This window comes from Heterodontus francisci, chromosome 27 (genome assembly GCF_036365525.1).
Source record: "Heterodontus francisci isolate sHetFra1 chromosome 27, sHetFra1.hap1, whole genome shotgun sequence".
In the NCBI taxonomy this organism is placed as follows: domain Eukaryota; kingdom Metazoa; phylum Chordata; class Chondrichthyes; order Heterodontiformes; family Heterodontidae; genus Heterodontus; species Heterodontus francisci.
Window position 1 is genome coordinate 13,343,765 of NC_090397.1, and position 20,353 is coordinate 13,364,117.

Sequence of the window (20,353 nt, forward strand, 5' to 3'; positions counted from 1 at the left end):
AGGCTGCAGGTAGGGTTTTGCTTTATTTTCCTGTGAGTTCGGCACTGTGTAAAGATAGGATTTGGTGTACTTGGTTTGATCTGTTATGGTGTACGGATGCAGTAGAGTTGTGTGGGACGACTTGTCTTGGGTGGCCATGAGGAAGGAAGAAAGAAATAAACCAGTTTAAGGAGTGAGGGAGAGATGATTTGTCAGAAAGCTGGGGTTTGAAGTACATTTTCTATGAAGTTGGGGAGGGTGGGGGTTCGCAGAGAATGGATGCTGTACATCAAGTGACGCTTTCTGACTTAGGATAACCCTTAAATATGCAGGGCAGGGGTGGGACTGGCTCCCCTGAAAAGATGTGGACTGAGATTCTCATGGGAAAGGGAGTGGAGCTGATATTACAGCGCTATGGACCCATTCATCTTGCGATTTTCCACGTGGTCAGTCCGCCCCTAATCTTGGGAGACAAAGTTGGTGAATTGTTGCACTTGTGTATGGTCAGGAGGTTTAACTTTCCTTTCCCCAGTATTTTCCAATGGTGATTGTGTTGAGGTTGAGGTTGTGGTATCAGGGTTGGGTCATTCCCAAGCCCAGTAATGTAAGGGAGCGAACCGAGGTTAGATGCTTCAGTGATCTTACTAGTTCAACTGTGTTTTCATTTCCTGTGCATTCTTTTTGTTCAATTCTATGCTCGCTTTCTTCACATTTGATGTGTTCATTACAGAGCTCTTAGACTTAGAGGTCTTACTCAAAATTAGACAGTACTTCTATCTGCTCCTTAAAAGCCAATTTCAGGGAAAGTCCCATAAAATAGTTGGTACTTCTTTACTTGTACATCTATATTTCTCTATCAGCACTGATGCAGCAACTGTAAAAAGAATTAAACCAAGTATTGCTGTTGTAAAATTTTTCCACAACAGTTGTAGCAAGCTTCCAGAAAGGTGTAATAGATGGAATTATTAACCATACAAAGTGGGAATTTGGCTATCTATACCCCTCTATTAAAATATAGTTTACACTACTCTTGCTGCTCATTGGTAGCACTCTCCCCTCCTGTGTCCCACTGCAGAGACTTGAGCGCATAAGCCAGACCGATGTTCCAGGCTGACTGAGGGAGTACTGCACTGTTTTTCAGATGAGAGGTTGAACCAAGGCCCTACCTGTGCCTCTCAAGGTGGATATAATAGATCCTGTGGCACTAGGCAAAGAGTGGTGCGGATTTTCCCAATGTTGTGACCAAAGCGATTCCTCAATAATGCCATCCACATGTTGGCTGCCACGCGCTTTGATTTTCTGAGGACATGAAATTTTATCATCTATGGAGACTGAACCATAAAGCTTGCTGCCCTACACTGGCTCCCACTCCAGCAGCACCTCGAGTTTAAAAATCTTGTCCTTGTTTTCAAGTCCCTCCATGGCCTCATCCCTGCTTGTATCTGCAACCTCCTGCAGTCCTGAAGCTCTCTGAAATCTGTGCTCCTCGGTTTCTGGCCTCTTGCTCATCTAAGATTTTAATCACTCTGCCATTGGTGGTCATGCCTTCTGCTACCTCTGCCCTAAGCTCTGGAATTCCTTCCCTAAAGCTCTCTGCCTCTCTACTTTCTCTCCTTTAAGATGACTCTTTTACCAAGCTTTTGGTCATCTATCTTAATATCTCCTTATATGGCTGAGTCAAAATTTGTTTGATCCTGCTATACAAGCTATTTGAGTTAATTGATCTCAGGAGTGGAAATGGTGGTGCAGTTACCTCTCTACCTGGGGCGGCGCAGTGGTTAGCACTGCAGACTCACAGCTCCTGCAACCCGGGTTCGGTTCTGGGTACTGCCTGTGCGGAGTTTGCAAGTTCTCCCTGTGACTGCGTGGGTTTCCGCCGAGTGCTCCGGTTTCCTCCCACAGCCAAAGACTTGCAAGTTGATAGGTAAATTGGCCATTGTAAATTGCCCCTAGTGTAGGTAGGTGGTAGGAGAATGGTGGGGATGTGGTAGTGAATATGGGATTAATGTAGGATCAGTATAAATGGGTGGTTGTTGGTCGGCACAGACTCGGTGGGCCGAAGGGCCTGTTTTGGTGCTGTATCTCTCTGAGTCTACCCTTGGACTAGAATGAGGTGAAAACAGATCCTGGTTCCAGTCCAGTGATCTCCATTGCCATGTGTGTACTTGTGAACAGTGGCTGAGGTCAAAGATTGAGTAGCCCTCTAGACATTCACTGTTTGGGTTCACCCATGAAGACTGGTAGCTTGAGACACCAGAGTGCTTCCAGCACCTGTGACAGGTCATGGCAATGCATTCTGGAGAGAAGGGGGTGGGGATGGGGCGGGGCCAGCAGCAGGGTGTAATCTATATAATGTTCACTGGTGTGATTCTTAGGTGAAAGGGAAAACTCACCAAGTGTGAACAAAAGGGAATACAATAAAGAATTCACAGGTGGCACCAAGAGGACTGCAAGTTGTTTACAATACAAATCAATTCTCTGATAAATATAGATTTCATTTTGCCATAATACCAGCAAGCTCTTAATTATATGAGCGCAAATGCTGTCAGATTCAACATGCATGGTGCCGAATACAAAAGAGACTAGGTTGTCTCTTCAACTGCTTGCTATCCCACTCAGGGAAAAGTTGTGTAGCATTAGGAGGAATGTGAGATCCAGCTGTGCATTTTTAAATGTAACTTTAATAGACAGAATTGCATTTCTATAACCTCTCTCATGATCTCAGGACATCCCAAAGTGCTGTACAGCCAATGAAGTACTTTTGAAGTGTAGTTGCTGTTGTGATGTAGGAAACGCAGCAGCCAATTTGTGCACAGCAAGTTCCCACAAACAACAGCGATCTGTTCTTTTAGTGATGTTGGTAGAAGGGATAAATAGTAGCTGGGACACCAGGGATAACTCTCATGCTCATTTAAATAATGCAGGGGGATCTTTTGTTCACCCGAGAAGGCAGATGACTTGATTTAACATCTCATCCGAAAGCCGGCGCCTCTGACAGTGCAGCCCTCCCTTCGTACTGCACTGGACTGTCAGCCTGGATTTTATGCTTAAGTCTCTGGAGAGTGGGACTTGAGCCCACAGCCTTCTGATTCTGAGGTGAGAGTGGTACCCACTGAGCCACAGCTGACAGCTAGTGTCATCTGTTCTTTATAAATATGGAAGGGATTAGCTTGTGTTGAAGTGCAATGGTTTGAACATTGAATTTACAATCCCAAGCTCTTGGGTTTGGATCCAAACAACCAGCCTGAATTTCAGTGAGTTCTCTAATATCAGCAAAGTACAGGATGGAGAAACATCACAACAGTAAAATATCCAAGTCCGTGAGGATATGACAGACTGAGCCTTGCCCCGTTGCACGTCTTATCTTGCTGTGAACAGCAAGATAGTCATGGAGAAATTAATGGTTTCAACTCCCTGTCTCTCTCTCTCTTTGTTTGTTATTCATCATTAGTAAAGAACAGAAAATGTTAGCTTTTGTAAATGATATGCACATAATGTTGAAAACTGAAAAGGGCAGCCAATATCAAAGGATTAATGAATTAAATTATTCGCTGCATTCTTCCTGATGAATATATTCCATGTTTAATTCAGTGAATGTCAAACAATTATTTTTCCCTCTTGGACGATCTATATTTAGGCATATTACTCACAAGCTACTTGCTCTCCTCTCCTCTTTTCTTGAATTAAATAATATAATATTGTGTGGGTGGGAAGATGATCTTGCATTAATCTGCAATAAAAATATGGTTTAGGAAATAAACTTACTGAACAATGCCAACAATCAATTGCAGGTTCCATGTATATATCAGGGGCTGTATGACTTGGCCGTTCCATCCTAGGCGCTATAGCTATCTTAGTTATTGGAACCAACAACACCCTAAAGCGATTAACTGGTCATTCACTTGGCAGGTGTCAGCCATGGCTCAGTGGCAGCATTGTCAACTCTGACTCAGAAGATTGGAGGCTCCAGTCCAATTGTAGAGACTTGTACACAAAATCTGGGCCGACTCCTGAGTGAGTGCTGCACTGTCTGAGGTGCCTTCAATCGGACGAGGCCTTGTTTGCGTGCTCAGGTGGGCGTAAAAGATCCCATTGCACTATTCAAAGATGCAAGGGCATTTTCCATAGTGCCTTGGTCAATATTTATTCCTCAACCAGCACACCGTTTTTTAAAAAGAAAAGATTATTTGGTCATTATTAAATTTGTTATCTGTTGACGTTTGCTGTATGCAAATTGGATGCTACATGTCCTGCATTACAACAATGACTATACTTCAGAAGTACTTCATTGGCTGTAAAGTGCTTTGGGACATTGAGGTTGTGACTGAAGCTACATAAATGCTCGTCTTTTTGCTTTTTATGTCTTCGAATTGTTTGTTTATATGCAAGTCTGTTCACTTTCTCTTTTCATGCATGCGTTCCCTTCAATTTGTGGATCTTGCTCTTATAAATGGGCTGCTGCGTTTTCCGATATAGTATTTTGGGATGTGCTGAGGACATGATCAGAAAATGCAATTTCCTTCTTTAAAGATTTTTCACGCAACCAGTGCTTAAACCTGTATGCTTGACCTAAGAACGTACAACAATTTTGGATTGGAAGAGACCAGCTGGTCCACCTAGCCTGTCCCATACAGTTGTGCTGTTGCCTGCATCAGGTTGAGATCCCTTGCTCCCGAGTCTGCCGGAGAAGTGAAAAACCAGGGCAAAGTCCCAAGGCCAATTTTTTGGGAGGGGGTGGGGAATGGACTGGAAAATTCCCCTCCAATCCCTCTAAGTGTTCGCAACTAGTCCAGGAGAGCAGATTGACCAGCGCATATTACTTGGCACCTACCTCTTGTATGATGTGATCTTCACCCCAGTCAGGATCCAGGCAACTCTCTCTTGAAGGTAAAGCTGGTGATTTTAAAAAAAAGTTGAAGGTTTAATTCTCAAATGAAATGTGCTCAGAACTTTACAACACAGTGGTGAAGTAACTCGTATATTTGCAGTCTCATTCAACTAAAAATTAATGTTAGAAATACATTTTGAAATGTGGATATTGATATAAGAGCCTCACTGATCTATAAATTCTGATAGTTTGGTGTACGTTCCCCACATGCATTGTTTATCTTGACCAGTAGCATTTTTCATCTCTGATTAAGACATTTATTCTTGTTAATTCCTTCAGCAGAATATTTATTGATCCAGTCCAGCAGTATATTTGGAATATATCAATTTGAAACAACTAGACGTAATTTTAACCCCAGGTACATTAGTCCTGATGGTCTCTGTAGAACGGCTCCAGGCAAGACCAAAACATTGACAAAGCTCCTGCTGACTCGGCCTTTGCCATCTTCATGTGGGCCTCGATTTTAAGTGGTCACATACCTGCCAGATTCTGGGAGTCTCATTACTCAATGCTGATCAGGGTCCTATATAGTCACCGTGATCTAAACACTATTTTGACGTCGTTGAGGATGTGTGCATTCAATGGTGCGACTGCCCATAGAAGGAAATGGCCAAAATTGGAGGTTAGAATGAAGAAAGGGCTGAGGCCATGAGGGATTTGAACATTTGAATTTTGAAATTGAGATGTTGGTGAGTTAGGGAGCAGAGGGGTAATGGGTGAATGGGAATTAATGCAATTGAGAATGATATAATGGACTAGAGTGTTTTGGATAATGTTAGAATCTCTAGTTAGAAGTCTAGAGGTAACAAAAGGCATGGAGGAGAGTTTCAGCTGCAGATGGGCTGAGGAAGGGGTGGAGATGGGCCATGTTCAAGGTGGAAGTAGTGATGGAGAGGAAATGTAGTTTGGAAGCTCATCTTGGGGACACATAGGACGTCAAGTTCTCCACAGTGCTTATGTGCTCACAGCGGAGTACGTTCTAAGATTTCTAGTACAATGAGCTGATAGCATGTCAGTCAAAAGCGAATGAGAGCTGACCATCAAACGGGTTCGGGCTGCTATAATTGAGCAGGCACTTCAATCGCTGAGCCACCTGCCTGCTGAAGGTTGACGTTCACTCTTGTGTATTACAGAAAGCGCTGCTGTGTCACGTGGCTCTCCTGTATGGGCTGTACTTTCCTGCATGTGTCTTACTGGTTTGTCATCTGTAACTTTGATGTTGGGATATGTTGTTACAGGAATTGGCGTGGCAGCTGCTATTGGGGAATAGGACTTCCAGGGGAGAGGGAAACCAGTAAGTACACAAAACCCCTGCCTCCTGTGCTGTGGAAGTATGACCTTTTGCACCATTCAAATGTGTGTTATAGTTCAGACTGTCTCCCAGGACTTTGCCTTATTCTGATGGACTCTCATATATAATCTTTAATGAAATGTGCAAGGTTAATGCTATTTCCCAATGAGGGTATCAACTGCTGGAGAACACACTGCATTCCCACTATATTCCCCAACTTTTTGTTTGAAAGCTGGCATATAATAGCATCATTAAAAATTACTTACAGATTAAAATTATTAGATTTGTTTATGGGTTGAATACTAAATAGCAATGACACATATCAAAATACTGGGTACAAAGAACACTTCTCTTGCAGGACAAAGTATGAGCTGTGTAAAAAATTGGCTGCCACATTTCAACAGTGACTACACTTCAAAAGTGTTTAATTGGCTTTAAAGCACTTTGGGATGTTTTGAGGTCATGAAAGTCACTTGATAAATGCAAGAACTTTCTATGCTGCATTCGCACACGTACTCAATCTGTTGGCTGTGCCCATTAATCCACGTCGTGCAGCATTTTTGGGCAGGAGGTGGAATTTATTTTGTTTTGGATTCTGAATGAATATTTTACCTGTCCGTAGGTAAAGCAATATTTACAGACTTGGGTATTGTGCTTCTGTTTATTTCTTCACTTTTAGTAAACTTTATATTGGACCATTTTGCACGGTGATATCACTGAACTCAATTTTTCTTCTGCATTTGCTCTCTTCCGTTCTGTTGGTTTTTAATGCCATCTCAACCTCTCTCTTTGACTTGTTTTTCTTTCCCTATATTGAAATTGTTTGCTTTGCAAATGTGGAAAGAGAAGCAGAGAGGTAGGAATGAGTGGGCAGGTGGGGGTGGAAAATAAAGAGCAGCTGAGAGAACCAGTAGGTGCAGAAACAATGTACGCACCAGTATATGTGTGGGGAGGAGAGATGATTGATGGGGTTGGGTGAAAATCATGACGGTTCCAAAGGAGACGGGAACTGACTTGAAAGAATTGACTCCTTGCTGGGCGTGCTCAGCCAGACATTATTAATATCAGTTTTGATGGGTGTTGGCAGCTATTCAGCTGTGGAGGTGACATCACAATCAAGTCTAATCATGTTCTAGCTTGAGATTAACATACACTTAGTTCCATCATCGTCATCAACAACTACCACTTCCATTTATAATATACCTTTTAATAGAGCATTCCAAGGCACATAATCAGGCTAAAGTTGACAATGAGCCAACGAAGGAGATATTGGGATGGAAGGGCTAAAAGCCTGGTTGAAGCGGTAAGTTTCAAGGAGTGGATTAAAGGTGGAGAGATTTGGGGAGGGAATTCCAGAACTCGAGGCCTGGATGACTGAATGCGCGGCCACTAGTGTTGAGGTGAAATAAGTTGGGGGGGTTGCACAAAAGGCCAGAGTTTGAAGAGTGCAAAGATCTTTGAATATTGTAGGGGTGAAGGAGGTTCCAGAGATGGGATGGGGTGAGGCCGTGGAAGGATTTCAGCAATGGGAAACTGCATAGTAATTAACAGTAGGAATCCTATCAGCATTGTTTTTCTTATTTTCTCCCTAGTTTAGCGGGACAGCGAGGCTAATTGTAGGACTTGTACTCCCACGCTAACTGAGATCGTGTGACACGGCATGGGGATTGAGCCTGAGAATTCCCTGTTTATTATGGCTTCGGTCCACCACTAGATAGGCCTGCTGAGCCTTGAGGAGAGTTGTGCCAGTACTGTACACTGCCAAAGCCACAGCACATGCTTAGCAATGTACAAATAAAATTGGAGAATGTGGTACAGTCAACTTGTGCGATCAAGCTGACCACAAATTGTTATCCTAGGCAATCGTTCAAGTTCAGCCCTGAAATTATGTTTTTCTATGTTGTGTAGTCTCTGTTGCCTGCTACCACCATGTTTCCTGCTTTGCCTAAAAGCCAACATACCTTTTTTAAGCCATGGATTTCCCAGCAGCTCTGAGTCTCTGCATTCAACTGACAAAAAATAAGAGCAGTAGGACTAATATCAGGCAAGTGCCTCAATTTGATATTCTACTGTCACTTTTCCCAATTGAAAACGTATTGTGTAGATGAGATTCATTTTGAATAAATCAAACTTTCCTTTCAGGGAGCAAAGGAGGGATTTGTGAGGTTAGAATGTGTTATTGTTTTTTAAATGGAAATGATTGACTGTAAAATATGTTATGACTTTCAAGTAGTTTAGATTATATTGACAAGTATCACCCGGAAGACCATCAAAGGTTCTTTAATCTGGCATGTCTGGAATTTATTTTCAGGCCTTCCAGGTGCTTGAAATGTACTGGTAAGTAAAGATATAACACATATACTGGACTATCCTGTTCATTGCCATAAAGTACTAGAGTCAATGAGCAGAGATGAGACCCCACTGCCTCACCAATGGTCTTTCTCAGTTGAGCCACGGGTCAACTATTGTGTCCAAATCCTGAAACATTCTGCTTGATCGTTTGGTTATTGAAATGATGGCCATCATTTCAAGGTATCTTGTACCTGGTAGTAGATACCCTGATTAGTACTCAGATTACCCAATATAGGAATTATAACAAAATAGAAAAGGTTTCTGCAGTGACTTGCTAGTTGTTTATTCCTAGTTCACTGGCCACCCTGCACAGCTACACATTCCACCATATTCTCTGCTCAAAGAACCAGAGAGGTAGGTGTAGTACTTGGAGCCGTGTCTCATCTCACCTTTCCTCAAGCAAGCCCTTCATTTTCTCCGATCCTGTCAAAATCTCCTCCCTCTTGTCTCCATTTTGCCTACACTCCAAATGGTTGTTTGACCTTCTCTAACTTTGCCTGAAGTTTCCTTTCCTTGTCATTCCTCTTTCCATTGCGAACATTGCCTTCCACATAAATATCCCAAACCGCAAACACGATCTGACCGGGGTCACAACCTGTGACAAAAACTAAATGTTTTTTGTTCTAGAGGCTTTCTTTTAAAACTCAAGTTGTTAAGCAAAATGAATTTAGGAGCCAGGTAAACTCTGTCTTGGAACACACAAACACACAGCAGGAGTAGACCATGGCTGATCTGATTGTAACATCAACTCCACATTTCCGCCTACCCCCAATAATCTTTCACCCCTTGCTAATCAAGAATCTATCTACCTTTGCCTTTAAATATTCAAAGACTCTGCTTCCACCGCCTTTCGAGGAGGTGAGTTCCAAAGACTCTTAACCTTCAGAGAAAAAATTTCTCCTCATCTGTCTTAAATGAGCAACCCCTTATTTTTAAACAGTGACCCCTAGTTCTAGATTCTACCACAAGAGGGAAACATCCTTTCCAAGTTCACCCTGTCAAGACCCCTCAGAATCTTGTGTTTCAATCAAGTCACCTCTTTCTCTTCTAAACTCCAGCAGATACAAGCCTAGCCTGCCCAACCTTTCCTCATAGGACAACCGGCCCATTGCAGGTATTAGTCTAGTCAACCTTCTCTGAATTGCTTCCAAAGCATTTATATCCTTCCTTAAATAAGGAGACCAGAACTGCGCACACCACTCCAGCTGTGGTCCCACCAATGCGCTGTACAGCTGAAGCATAACCTCCCTACTTTTCTATTCAATTGCCCTCACAATAAATGATATTCTATCAACTTTCCCAACTGCATGCTGTACCTACATACTAACCTTTTGCGATTCATGCACTAGGACACCCAGATACCTCTGCATCTCAGAGCTCTGCAATCTCTCACCATTTAGATAATATGCTTTTTTTTATTCTTCCTGCCAAAATGAACAATTTCACATTTTCCCACATTATACTCCATTTGCCAGATCTTTACCCATTCACTTAACCTATCTATATCCCTTTGTAGTCTCCTTATGTCCTCTTCACAACTTATGTTCCTACCTATCTTTGTGTCATCAGCAAATTTAGCAACCATACCTTCGGTCCCTTCATCCAAGTCATTTATTAAAAAAAAAGTAAAAAGTTGAGGCCCCAGCACTGATCCCTGTGGCACACCACACGTTACATTGTGCCAACTACAAAATGACCCATTTATGCATACTGTTTCCTGTTACCTAGCCAATCTTCTATCCATGCCAAAATGTTACCCCCACACCATGACCTTTTATTTTCCACAATAACCTTTTATGTGGCACCTTATGAAATGCCTACTGGAAATCTATGTACAGTACATCCACTGGTTCCCCTTTATCCACAGCACATGTTACTACAAAGAACTCCAATAAATTGGTTAAACATTATTTCCCTTTCGTGTTTCCCTCAAACAATGTTGTAAGGATTGTTGTGATAGGCTCCCTAGTAATACGCCTGACAGGAGGTCTAATGCGGTTTTTAATAATATACAGATGTTGTGATAAGTAAATCCTTGTGATGAGACAATTTTGTCCTCACTGGAACCTATGAGAAAAGCAGTCAGTTGGAGAATCTCATGTGAAAAGGCAAATTGAGAATCTCAAACAAGTTTATATTCCTGAATGTGAAGAAATATTTGTGTGTGGTTTAGTCATTTTATAAATAAAATTATCTTTGATTTGCCTGGAGTTGCTATTCACTCCAAGTATGTTGATGTACTGTTGGACTGTCTGAAGATCTCCCCAATGACCTTTCTCCTTGGACAAAGAAGGTTGGGAGAGATTTGACAGAGGTGTACAAGATTATAACAAGTTCAAATAAGGTAGACAAAGACTTTCCATTAGTTGATGATGCAAGAACTAGGGGACACAGATTTAAGGTTTTGGGCAGGAGATGTGAGGAAGAACTTTTTTATGCACATTATGGTAATAACCTGGAACTCGCTGCCTACAAGGGTGGTGGAAGCGGAGACGATCAATGATTTAAAAAGGAAACTGGATAGGTATTTGAGTGAAATAAACTTGCAGAGCTATGGGGATAGAGTGGGGGAATGGGACTGACTGGATTTCTGTATAGAGAAATCAGCATAGACTCAATGAGCTGAATGGCCGCCTCCTGTGCTGTTATGAATCTATGACTCTTATGCAAGCCTATTTGGATAATCGTCTGTGCCCTGCTGACCTCCACTCTAGGTGACTGTTTACTGCCTGCCCCCTCAACTTTACCACTGGAGGGTGACCTTTGGACAATATGCCCCAGCTTCTGCCATTGTCTTTCAAAACCACTGCTGCCTTACCTCTCCCCTGCTTTCAGAAGCCTCCCTCCAAAGAAAAACCCTGCACTTTCCCCCAAAATATCGTTACTCCCTGCACAGTACCCATCTCTCTCTTTCTTGTCAAATTCCCTGATATATAAAAAATAAAATAAATAAAAAAAATTCTTGGAGGAGGAGCACTCATATATTGGTTATCAGTGATACTTAAGAACTTGCTGTTTGTGTATGCTGTGGCAGCTTCACTCACCAAGTGTCTGAAAGAACGAGCAAGAACTTGTCTCTTGTTGCTGCACAGTATATTATGTTGGTACACCAAATGTGGTGTGCTGCCAGACAGCTAATATTACAATTTATACAAAAATTCAATTCTGTGGATAACTCTTTACACAACTTGAGAATCCTTGTTATTGATTCTCCTCTGGCACTGTGATTTGTTGTCTGTTGGGTTCGATAGAATAATCATGTCTGTTTATGAATTCACAGCCACGATCACATCCGCATCATTTGTTCCTAATCTCGTTCCTCAGTAGGAAGAATTTTGAATTCTGGTTTGAGCACGAGTGCAGTTGTCCAGCTGAGGATGAGAAGGGACCATTTAGCTAGAGCACATCCCTCTAGTACCTGACTCTGGCAGCCTTGTATCGAACTGCATCTTGAATGCCTCTAATGGCTTAACAATTCCAATTCAAAACAATTATCACCCTTTTGAATAAAGAAGTGCTTACATTTCTGTTTTAAATTTACTTCAGCTTCAATTTATGAATTTTGGCCCTACTGGCCTGACCATTTGAAATACTATAGACACCAGATTTTCTATACCTTGATAGCATTCTCTTCCCTTTTTCTCTGGATCGTAGAAGTTGAGCTTGTTTGATCTTCCTTCACAACTCATCCTCTTAACCTTGGAATCACTCCTGTTGCTGCTCTTTGCATCCTTTCCAGTGGATGTCTGTCTTTTTTTTATGCCATGGTGGCCAGAGTCGAACTTAATTGTGTTCTAAAATACTGTCTGAGGTCGTTAACGCAGCCTCTGTAGACTTGTATTTAACTGTTCCATTGATTATATCCCAGCATCTTGTTTGCTTTCTCAACTGTTTTTAATCTATTATTTCTCCAGGTCTCCATTCTAATTCTAGTTCATTCATTCAATGTTTACTAATGACTCAACATTTTTTCACTGTGCAGTACTTTACATCAGTGTTGTCCAATAGAAATCGTTGACACACCACAGGCAAGGCTACAGTGACACTGTTTTAGAGCGACACAAATTTTAGTCAAACACCTTACACAAATTCTCAGTGCAGGTAATGTATTTCACATATTTTATGTCATGACAATCGCCCACCATTCCAGAATCAAGGAAGTGAAAACACTCAAAGACCAAAAAAACACTTGCACACTCTGCTTTATCGTTTTACCAACAAACACACCAAAAGGTTGAAGTTCACCCACAAGCCATGTGAATGAGAATAAAAAAATTCAGAATTGCAATTAGCCACATCTAGATTTCCAATTAGCCATATGTGACTGGTTAACTTATTTCACGACACTGCTTTACACAGGTCACTTTTAACTTTCATTTCCTATTCATCTGCCCAATTATATAACTGATTTTAAGTCATCGTGCAAATCTTAACTCCATCTCTTTCTTCCTTATTTTAGTGTGTTCGTAATGTTTGACACACTTACAATTCCTTTTCAGTATACTAGTAATTTTGATTTAGAAACAACAAGCACTGACTCCTGTAACACTTGTTCAACCTATTCTCTCCATCTGACACACCTTCCCTTGTTGATGAAGAATATTCCATGTGAGTTCCAACATTTTTAGTTTAATGAGCAATCTTTTTCATGTGGTGCTTGGCCAAAAGCCTTCTGAAAGTCCAAGCAAACTGTCAGCAATTTCCACAGTTCAGACTTTGCCCCAGTACTTTTGTCTTGAGACCAAGTTTGCTTATGAAATGCATGAATCAAAATCTGCATAATTTTCCATGCTTTGTAAGGAAAGGGCTTGCATTTACATAGTGCCTTTTATAACCTCAACATCCCAGAGTGCTGTACAGCCAATAAAGCACTATTAAACAGTAGTCATTGTTGTAATATAGGAAATGCTGCAACCAATTTGCACACAAAGTCACACAAACAGCAATGGGATGTTTAGTGATGTTGGTTATCAATAAATGCTGGCTAAGGAGAACTCCTCTGCTATTTTAATTAGCGCCATGGGATCTTTTACTTCCACCTGAGAGGGCAGATAGGGCCTCAGTTTAACAGCTCATCTGAAAGACAGGATAGCACTCTGTCGTTGCTTGGCATGTCAGCCTGGATTATATTTTCAAGTCTTTGGAGTGGGGCTTGAACTTATGACCTGTGACTTTGGTGAGGTGAGTTGTGCTACCACAGAACCAAAGCTAGTGCAATGTACTGGTTAGTGTGTCTAGGATTAATAATTAACCACTAGTTGTGGAATATTGTTCATTGGGGATTGTGATATCCCCTTCAAAGCGTAGTTACATCAGTGTACACAGGCTAAAACTACTTGGCCAGGTTTACTTGGATTTAATGGTGTCAACTAATGCTTTTTTTCCAAAGAGCTGGCACAGCACAACGGGCTCCTTCTGTGCTGTGTAATTCTATAATACAGCAAGATACTGAATCACCACATTGAAACTGGAATCAGTCCACAATAGTTATTATATCCTTAGACACTGATAATCAGCCAGGTTAGCCTTTTGGTAGATTTCCCAGAAGTGGATGAAGTGAATTATACTTCATTCATGAACTAAAGCTGAGCAACTAGAACTGGAAATTGCCAACCATCTCCTTGATAAAAATCTGTGATTTTTAACAAATAAGACACAGTGAGAGGTGAGGTGTTAATGTCTGAATGTTTGTCGCTTTCTCCTTCCTTTCCCACTTTCAGCATTGAGAGGCTATAATCGCTCATTCTGTCAATCTTCAGAAATTTAACATTTCAAATGCAATTGCTTGACTTGAGAAGTTTAGTCAAGCAATGAAACAAACAAGCAAGGAAGACCTAGGTTCCCCACAGATTATGTTGTCTGTCTGATTGGGAATGGTGACCCATTCACCTAGTTGGTGGCACAATGAAGAATGGGGCCCTCAAGCTGTCACTGGTTGAAGCCAACTTTCAAATCCATATTATCCTAATCTCATTAATTGAAATGCAAAAATACCCTATTTCTTCACAGTAACCTCTTTAGACTGCTGTTTCCTACTCTGAATATCAAGAACAAAGAACAGTACAGCACAGGGACAGGCCATTCGGCCCTCCAAGCCTGCACCGATCTTGATGCTTGCCTAAACTAAAACCTTCTGCACTTATGGGGTCCATATCCCTCTATTCCCATCCTATTCATGTATTTGTCAAGATGCCTCTTAAACATCTCTATGGTACCTGCTTCCACCACCTCCCCCGGCAACAAGTTCCAGGCACTCACCACCCTCTGTGTAAAGAACCTGCCTCGCACGTCCCCTCTAAACTTTGCCCCTCTCACCTTAAACCTATGTCCCCCAGTAACTGATTCTTCCACCCTGGCAAAAAGCTTCTGACTATCCACTCTGTCCATGCCACTTATAACTTTTTGTAAACCTCTATCATGTCGCCCCTCCACCTCCGTCGTTACAGTGAAAACAATCCGAGTTTATCCAACCTCTCCTCATGGTTAATGCCCTCCAGACCAGGCAACATCCTGGTAAACCTCCTCTGTACCCTCTCCAAAGCCTCCACGTCCTTCTGGTAGTGTGGCGACCAGAATTGCACTCAGTATTCTAAGTGTGGCCTAACTAAAGTTCTGTACAGCTGCAGCATGACTTGCCTATTTTTATACTCTATGCCCCGACCGATGAAGGCAAGCATGCCGTCTGCCTTCTTGACTACCTTATCCACCTGCATTGCCACTTTCAGTGACCTGTGGACCTGTACGCCCAGATCTCTCTGCCTGTCCATACTCCTAAGGGTTCTGCCATTTACTATATACTTCCCACCTGCATTAGACCTTCCAAAATGCATTACCTCACATTTGTCCGAATTAAACTCCATCTGCCATTTCTCCGCCCAAGTCTCCAACTGATCTATATCCTGCTGTATCCTCTGACAATCCTCATCACTGTCCGCAACTCCACCAACCTTTGTGTCGTCCGCAAACTTACTAATCAGACCAGCTACATTTTCCTCCAAATCATTTATATATACTACAAACAGCAAAGGTCCCAGCACTGATCCCTGCGGAACACCACTAGTCACATCCCTCCATTCAGAAAAGCACCCTTCCACTGCTACCCTCTGTCTTCTATGACCGAGCCAGTTCTGTATCCATCTTGCCAGCTCCCCTCTGATCGCATGTGACTTAACCTTTTGTACCAGTCTGCCATGAGGGACCTCGTCAAAGGCTTTACTGAAGTCCATATAGATAACATCCACTGCCCTTCCTTCATCAATCATCTTTGTCACAAAAACTCAATCAAATTAGTGAGACACTGCCTCCCCTTCACAAAACTATGCTGCCTCTTGCTAATAAGTCCATTTGTTTCCAAATGGGAGTAAATCCTGTCCCGAAGAATCCTCTCGAATAATTTCCCTACCACTGACGTAAGGCTCACTGGCCTATAATTTCCTGGATTATCCTTGCTACCCTTCTTAAACAAAGGAACAACATTGGCTATTCTCCAGTCCTCTGGGACCTCACCTGTAGCCAATGAGGATGCAAAGATTTCTGTCAAGGCCCCAGCAATTTCTTCCCTTGCCTCCCTCAGTATTCTGGGGTAGATCCCATCAGGCCCTGAGGACGTATCTACCTTAATGCTTTGCAAGACACCCAACACCACCACCTTTTTGATAATGAGATGACTATCTACACTCCCTTCCCTAGGCTCATCATCCACCAAGTCCTTCTCCTTAGTGAATACTGATGCAAAGTACTCATTTAGTACCCTGCCCATTTCCTCTGGCTCCACACATAGATTCCTTTCTCTGTCCTTGAGTGGGCCAACCCTTTCCCTGGTTACCCTCTTGCTCTTTATAGACGTATAAAAAGCCTTGGGATTTTCCTTAATCCTGTTTGCCAATGACTTCTCATAACCCCTTTTAGCCCTCCTGACTCCTTGCTTAAGTTCCTTCCTACTGTCTTTATATTCCTCAAGGGATTCGTCTGTTCCTAGCCTTCCAGCCCTTACGAATGCTTCCCTTTTTCTTTTTGACGAGGCTCACAATATCCCGCGTTATCCAAGGTTCCCGAAACTTGCCAAACTTATCCTTCTTCCTCACAGGAACATGCTGGTCCTGGATTCTAATCAGCTGACATTTGAAAGACTCCCACATGTCAGATGTTGATTTACCCTCAAGCAGCCGCCCCCAATCTAAATTCTTCAGTTCCTGCCTAATATTGTTATAATTAGCCTTCCCCCAATTTAGCACCTTCACCCGAGGACTACTTTTATCCTTATCCACAAGTACCTTAAAACTTATGGAATTATTTAGTTTAGTTTAGAGATACAGCACTGAAACAGGCCCTTCGGCCCACCGAGTCTGTGCCAACCATCAACCACCCATTTATACTAATCCTACACTAAGTCCATATTCCTACCACATCCCCACCTGTCCCTATATTTCCCTACCACCTACCTATACTAAGGGCAATTGCTAATGGCCAATTTACCTATCAACCTGCAAGTCTTTGGCTTGTGGGAGGAAACCGGAGCACCCGGAGGAAACCCACGCAGACACAGGGATAACTTGCAAACTCCACACAGGCAGTACCCAGAATTGAACCCGGGTCGCTGGAGCTGTGAGGCTGCAGTGCTAACCACTGTTCCCGAAATGCTCTCCTACTGAAACTTCAACCACCTGGCCGGGCTCATTCCCCAATACCGAGTCCAGTACGGCCCCATCCCTAGTTGGACTATCTACGTATTGTTTCAAGAAGCCCTCCTGGATGCTCCTTACACATTCTGCCCCATCCAAGCCCCTAGCACTAAGTCAGTCCCAGTCAATATAGGGGAAGTTAAAATCACCCAGCACCACAACCCTGTTACCTTTACATCTTTCCAAAATCTGTCTACATATCTGCTCCTCTACCTCCCGCTGGCTGTTGGGAGGCCTGTAGTAAACCCCCAACATCGTGACTGCACCCTTCCTATTCCTGAGCTCCACCCATATTGCCTCGCTGCATGACCCCTCCGAGGTGTCCTCCCGTAGTACAGCTGTGATATTCTCCTTAACCAGTAATGCAACTCCCCCACCCCTTTTACATCCCCCTCTATCCCGCCTGAAGCTTCTAAATCCTGGAACATTTAGCTGCCAATCCTGTCCTTCCCTCAACCAAGTCTTTAATAGCAACAACATCATAGTTCCAAGTACTAATCCAAGCTCTAAGTTCATCTGCCTTACCTGTTATACTTCTCTCATTGAAACAAATGCACTTCAGACCACCAGTCCCGCTGTGCTCCGCAACATCTCCCTGCCTGCTCTTCCTCTCAGTCTTACTGGCCTTATTTACTAGTTCCCCCTCATTTATTTCACTAGCTGTTCCCACCCCCCTGCCACACTAGTTTAAACCTTCCCGAGTGACGCTAGCAAACCTCGCAGCCAGGATATTTGTGCCCCTCCAGTTTAGATGCAACCCGTCCTTCTTGTACAGGTCCCATCTGTCCCTGAAGAGATCCCAATGGTCCAGATATCTGGAACCCTCCCTTCTGCACCAGTTGTTCAGCCACGTGTTTAGCTGCACTATGCTCCTGTTTCTAGCCTCACTGGCACGTGGCACAGGGAGTAATCCTGAGATTACAACCCTAGAGGCCCTGTCTTTTAACTTTCTACCTAACTCCCTAAACTCCCCCTGTAGGACCTCGTCACTCTTCCTGCCTATGTCATTGGTACCAATGTGTACCACAACCTCTGGCTGTTCATCCTCCCCTTTCAGAATGCCCCCTGTCCGTTCATAGACATCCTTGACCCTGGCACCAGGGAGGCAACATACCATCCTGGAGTCTCTTTCACGTCCACAGAAGCGCCTATCTGTGACCCTGACTATAGCGTCCCCTATAACTATTGCTCTTCTGCGCTTTGTCCCTCCCTGCTGAACAACAGTGCCAGCCATGGTGCCACTGCTCTGGCTGCTGCTGTTTTCCCCTGATAGGCCATCCCCCCCAACAGTATCCAAAATGGTATACTTGTTAGAGAGGGGGATAGCCACAGGGGATTCCTGCACTGACTGCCTGCCCCTTCTCGCAGTCACCCATCTATCTGCCTGCACTTTGGGTGTAACCACTTCTCTAAAACTCCTGTCTATGACACTTTCTGCCACCTGCATGCTCCTAAGTGCATCCAGTTGCCGCTCCAACCGATCCATGCGGTCTGTGAGGAGCTGCAACTGGGTACACTTCCTGCAGACGTAGTCGTCCGGAACGCTGGAAGCGTCACGGACCTCCCACATCTCATAGGTGAAGCACTTCACCCCTCTAACTGACATTTCTAGCACTAATTAATAAATTAATTTAAAATAAATAAATACTTATTAAATCCTTACTAAATTGTTATAATTAACTATATGGTCTCTAGTGCTAGATTCCTACTATAAATATTAAATGCTAAGTAAATACAGTAATCTCCTCCCTCTGGTTTAGTTACTCTACTTATTAGTTAGTTAATTAGGGTTTTAATCAATTTTTAATCAGTTTCCATTATTTTACTCTTCACTCATATTTGGCTAATGGCCTTTATAGTTCCCCTTTTTAAAAAAAAATATAAACTGGGGATATCCTGCGGTGGTCCAAATGGTGAGTTGGTGGATTTGCTGTTTCATCCTATGTAAGGAAAGGACTTGTGGATATACCATTTCTCACGACCTCTGGATATCCCAAAGTGTTTCACAGCCAATGAACTATAAAAATGTAACTACTGTTGTAATTTGGGAAAAGCAGCAGCCAATATGTGCACGGTAAGATCCTACAACCAGCACTGAGATGCTTGACAAGATAAACTGTTTTAGTTTTGCTGCAAATAGACGTTTTGTCGAAGCTTTTCGTCTTGTACTCATCAAGACAATTTGCAAGAATACCAATGAGTGCAAAGTGAAAAGCTTTGACAAAATGTCTCTCTTTTCAGCTATACTCAAGTTCTGTACTACCAAATGACTATTTATGATCTGTTTTGTTTGAGGGATAAATATTGGCAGGCCTCCAGGGACAACTCCCCTGCTGTTTGAAATAAAGCCATGGGATGTTTTACATTGTCCTGAGTGGGCTAAAAGGCCCTCTGTTTAATGTTTCAACCACAAAACGGCACCTTTGATGTCAGCCTGGATTATTTGCTCAGATCTCTGGAGTGGTACTTGAACCCCACATCTGTCAGACTCTGAGGCAAGGAGATACCACTGAGCTAAAGCTAATACCTGTAACACACAATATTACAATGGCTGCTGTTTTGTGGTCACTGAATGTATCTAATTGCATTTTTACTAGACTACTATGATAGTGTATTTGGGTTCACAGTAATTATTGGTGTGTACAGGATATACTGAATATACTCTGGTATACTGTGTAAACCTGTACTTTTAATTACCAGTTACCTGATTGTCAGCTATATTAGGGACTCATTTTGCAATGACTTGGTGATATTAGTGGATGAACATTCCTCTTGCCATTTTAATGGAGGTGTTTGCCATTTAAAGTAAGTGGGCTAACACCCATGTTTAAAATAGTGGAAAGAGGAATATCATTATAATTGGATTAAATGTTCATCCACTAATGTAACCAATACTGCAGTAACCTCTGGACAGTGTTTTGTGTGTAATTTTGTACACTGGGTATCTTGTAAATAGATTACTCCACATATGCTCTATTTACAGTCCAACCTCCTCTCATGAAGCAGTGCACAAAGATGTGATATAGGATAAAGAATCTAAAATCAAATTTCTTTTGTCAAGGGATATGAAACATCATCTGGGAGTCTACCCCCACCTCCCCACCCCCTTCTTTTAGAAATAATATACAGTACACCCATTTCTAAAAATATCAGCACAGCACT

At 42.6% G+C, this 20,353-nt stretch overlaps 1 protein-coding gene and 1 long non-coding RNA gene across 13 annotated transcripts in view; one reads left to right on the forward strand and one right to left on the reverse strand.

Annotated features, from left to right (window-relative positions):
* The window catches only part of LOC137384654 (GTPase KRas), a 64,514-nt gene that overhangs the window by 14,328 nt on the left and 29,833 nt on the right, over positions 1-20,353 (forward strand). For 4 of the 12 annotated variants that reach the window (XM_068058862.1, XM_068058866.1, XM_068058865.1 and 1 more), the window contains exon 2: positions 6,106-6,161. The exons of 5 other annotated variants lie outside the window; for them this stretch is intronic. The gene's annotated coding sequence lies outside the window, so the exon portion shown is untranslated. Of the gene's footprint in view, positions 1-4,532; positions 4,867-6,105; positions 6,162-8,066; positions 8,203-20,353 lie in introns of those variants that run through there. 3 more of the 12 variants (XM_068058870.1, XM_068058863.1, XM_068058864.1) reach the window with 3 other exon arrangements.
* Positions 3,545-20,353, reverse strand: part of LOC137384656 (uncharacterized) — a 74,195-nt gene continuing 57,386 nt past the window's right edge. The window contains exons 3-4 of the long non-coding RNA XR_010977628.1: positions 4,811-4,872; positions 3,545-3,709 (exon numbers count right to left, since the gene is read on the reverse strand). This is a non-coding gene — a long non-coding RNA (uncharacterized lncRNA). The remainder of the gene's footprint in view (positions 3,710-4,810; positions 4,873-20,353) is intronic.